This window comes from Petaurus breviceps, unplaced genomic scaffold (assembly GCF_028583685.1).
Source record: "Petaurus breviceps papuanus isolate PSGF00001 unplaced genomic scaffold, PetGlider_PUasm1.0 90847, whole genome shotgun sequence".
Taxonomy (NCBI): Eukaryota; Metazoa; Chordata; class Mammalia; order Diprotodontia; family Petauridae; genus Petaurus; species Petaurus breviceps.
The window spans coordinates 23,915,086-23,919,012 of NW_027187360.1; the positions used below are offsets into that span (position 1 = coordinate 23,915,086).

The window sequence follows — 3,927 nt, forward strand, 5'->3', positions numbered from 1 at the left end:
AGAAAGAAAGAAAGAAAGAAAGAAAGAAAGAAAGAAAGAAAGAAAGAGAAACAAAGAAAGGAAGGAAGGAAGGAGATGAAGGAAGAAAAAGAAAGGAAGGGAGGGAAAGGGAAAGGGAAAGAAAGGAAAGAAAAGGAAGGGAAGGGAAGGAAAGGAAAAGAAAGGGAAGGAAAAAGAAAAAGAAAGGAAGGAAGGAAAAGAAAAAGAAAGAAAATGTGCTTCCTTTCCCTAAAAGACTTTTTTCTGGTTCTGGGAGCTGATCTATTATTTACTCCATTTGTACCCAGAGGTTCTTTACTGAAACTTTTCCTAACACCCACCTGGATACCTTCTCCCCCTCTCTTGACCCACCCCCAACTCATTTTAAGCCAAAATCAAAAGCAGACCCATGCTCACTAACAGGTGTTAGACTAATTATAGATGATTGAGTCTACAGAGGAACAAGTATTCAACTTGATATGATTCCATATCCACACTTCAGCAACAAACACATGTGTTTGGTCAATGTCCTTGGCTGGGGGCAGAGGGAGGGGGCACATGACATTTAACTTGGACCATTTAGGATCATGCCTCCTCATACATGAGGTCTCTGCTTGGGTTCTGTCTATCAGAATGACAAAGGAGAAACGCTATTACAACTTATCACTATGACTTTTTTTTTGCAAACCTGCCCACTCCTAGTAGGCTTATGATTCAGAGAGCTGAGAGTCATTTAGTACAGAAGCATTAGTGGCCTTGGTTGGCTAGGTTCAGTGACTGGCATGCAGCACCAATGTCTGAAAGAAGCAGGACTCGACCAAAATGTAGGTGCCGTACACACTATGAATGGGCAACATGATTCCTTTCATAGAAGCTCCTTTGCCCGGAAGAGGGAAAGAGATCAAATCCATTAAAGCAAACTACCCCAGTTCTTTTAAGAACATGAAATGTTCTCTTTGTGAGTTTGTCTGAAATAATGGAGCTTTCACTTGGGGTTCAGATATTCTTGGGTTTTAAAAAGATCTTCTGTAATAGGATCTGACCTACATAGAAGATGGTTAAAGTTGGCCTTACATCTATTTAAGGGCAAAGTTTCGGTTCCCAATTTTGGAAAGAAGCACCCCTTTACAAGGGCCAGCCATCTTCTTCCCACCCCTCCACAATCATCTGGGGTTAAAAATCAGCTTGCTGCTGGGGCATATCTTTGGGATAGTGTAATTTTTTCCCAAAAAGAAAAAAAAAAACAAAAGGCTCTTTGGTTCCCATCATCTTAGATTGTGTCTGAGCTTCTCTGAATCCACTGTCTTTTCTCTCATTGCTCTGTTGCCATGGAGATGACTGTGACACCCCCAATTCACTCACAGCTGACTTTTCTGCAGCAGCAAGGGGAAGAAGATTAGGCAGGGGAGAACACACTCTAAAGTCATAAAAGATGGACTCTAATTTATCACTGCAACTCCTGACTCAAGAATCAGGGGATGTGTCTCTTCTAGGCCCTGCTGGTCTTATAGAGACTTCAAAAGCAACTTTATAATACCTTTGGCATTGGGAAGCTTCGCAATAAGCACACCACATTAATGTCTGTTCCCATTCCCCACCCCCACCCCCATGCAATTTTCTGGATAGAAAAAAATCAGAGTCTACATTCAGACACAATTTCTCTGCAGGGAATGACATAGCTTCGGGCTGGAGGGGCACAGGGAAGGGGAGTAGGCAAAGGGATGGAACAGAGAAAACCAAAGGACACAGACACTCTGAGCAAATCTAAACCCATTTTCTCACCCAGCAGGAAGGACATGCAGAGGGGAGTAAAATGTCCCTGGGATCATCTCTAAAAGATATTAACAAAGCAAACGTTAAAAGGCCTTCTGTGTGTGGCAGGGAGGATTTTGCCACCTACATGTGTGTATGGAAAGTCTGCCAAGATAGGAGATTTAAAAATAAGACACTCCAATGATTTCTCATACAGAAGGAGTGGCTCCTTTTGTTAGTGCAGAGACCCAGGAAGAAAAGTAATCTTGAACGACGGGACTTCATTATGGCACTATATTAGGTCCTACTCAAGTATCATTTTTTATTCTGGTTTTCTTAACTAGGAATTTATGAAGTCTTTTAGAAAATATTTTGATGACTACATTTCCATATAATGGATTTCCTTTATAATTCTATGTGTTTTATTTTATGTGCTTAACGTACCATTCTGAGAAGGGGTTCATAGACTTCATGAGACTGCCACACAAAAGTTTCAGGAACCCCTCCTAGTTTATAGGAAGCTGTGGGGCAATTCCTTGTGAATGTCACCTTATGTAGACGTCTTTTTCATGCATACATTGCTAACTAAGTACTCTTAGATAAAGTACAAGATGACCCTATCTTATGCCAACCAAACTCTCCTCTATAAAATGGTATTAGAAATCCCAGCATAATAATCATTGCCAGAAATTTTGGTCCATCCTGTTCTAGTTTACATGAAAATTATGGATTTGCAAACCAAACTGAAAGCACAGACCACTAAAACCAGAATCAAGGAGGCTGCCTCACTGATCTAGTTTACATCTCGGCTACAAGTCAGGTGTCTGGTATCTTTGTTGCCACCTCCCCCTCCCGCTACCTTATACACCTAATCCTGAAGGCCCTGGATGCCGCTATGATATATTAGCTTCACAATTGGGAGGCTCAGAAAGGCGGCACAGAAAGACAAGAAAAAAAAAAACAGAGAAACAGTTGGAATGCCAGGAGTCCAGAAAATCTGAAAAATGGACCAGTCACCAAGGAAAACTGGGAGAAGGCTAGAGTGTGGTGGAAATCTTCCCAAAGAGAATGAAGGGAGGCCTTCATTGAATATCTCACTCAAGGAGAAATAAGTATCTTTTTCCCAGAAGATCGGCATGTGAATCTTCCTGATTCATCCCTTCACTCATGTTTACCAGTGTTATCCAATGGAAGTTCAAGGAGGCAGATAAGCCAGAAGGTCAGAGAGATACAGACCAATCTCTGGACAGGGGTTAGAAGAATCAGGGCATGGCAAACTCACAGGCATCTACTCTCTGTGACTGGTGCTTTGTTCTCAAGACAAACCCCTCCATCATGCTTCTTTGAATGACCACCAAGAAACAGAGGCCAACAGACCTTCGACTCACACTAGGACCCCTGTACTGTATCTTCACTGGACTTTCAGGAAGGGGCAAAGGGATTTCAAAAGAGCATCTATATCTTATGAACCACTTAGCTACTTTAGCTCAAAGTTGCACGAATGTTCATTTCAGCAGGCCTCAATCTATGCAGGACCCATGGGTCCCCAAGGAATACGGCACCTCAGGTTCTGCAAGAAACACCAAAGCACTCTTATCTTTCACTTTAATGTACCCTCTGTCCTCAGAAAGGCTATGGGATTGCATGTTATTTTCAAGAAGATATTAATAAAGAAAGCACACAAAATTTTGTTGCTCTGAGAATTTCTTCCACCAATGAAGATCACAACCTGTGTATAACTTAAGAGTCCCAGAGAATCGTCTGAAGTTGAAAAATGGTAAATAGGGGGTGTCTAGGAGGCGCAGCGAATAGAGCACTGGACTTGGAGTCAGGAGGACCTGAGTTCAAATCTGACCTCAGACACTTAACACAAAAATTAGCTGTATGGCCTTGGGCAAGTTGCTTAACTGCAATTGCCCTCCAAAAAGAAGAAAGGAAGGAAGAAAAGAAAGAAAGAAAGAAAGAAAGAAAGAAAGAAAGAAAGAAAGAAAGAAAGAAAGAAAGAAAGAAAGAAAGAAAGAAAGAAAGGAAGGAAGGAAGGAAGGAAGGAAGGAAGGAAGGAAGGAAGGAAGGAAGGAAGGAAGGAAGGAAGGAAGGAAGGAAGAAAGAAAGAAAGAAAGAAAGAAAGAAAGAAAGAAAGAAAGAAAGAAAGAAAGAAAGAAAGAAAGAAAGAAAGAAAGAAAGGAAGGAAGGAAG

General features: G+C 41.4%; 1 protein-coding gene across 3 annotated transcripts in view; it reads right to left on the minus strand.

Moving 5' to 3' along the window:
* The window catches only part of KCNQ2 (potassium voltage-gated channel subfamily Q member 2), a 165,594-nt gene that overhangs the window by 23,206 nt on the left and 138,461 nt on the right, over positions 1 to 3,927 (minus strand). The window lies entirely within an intron of this gene.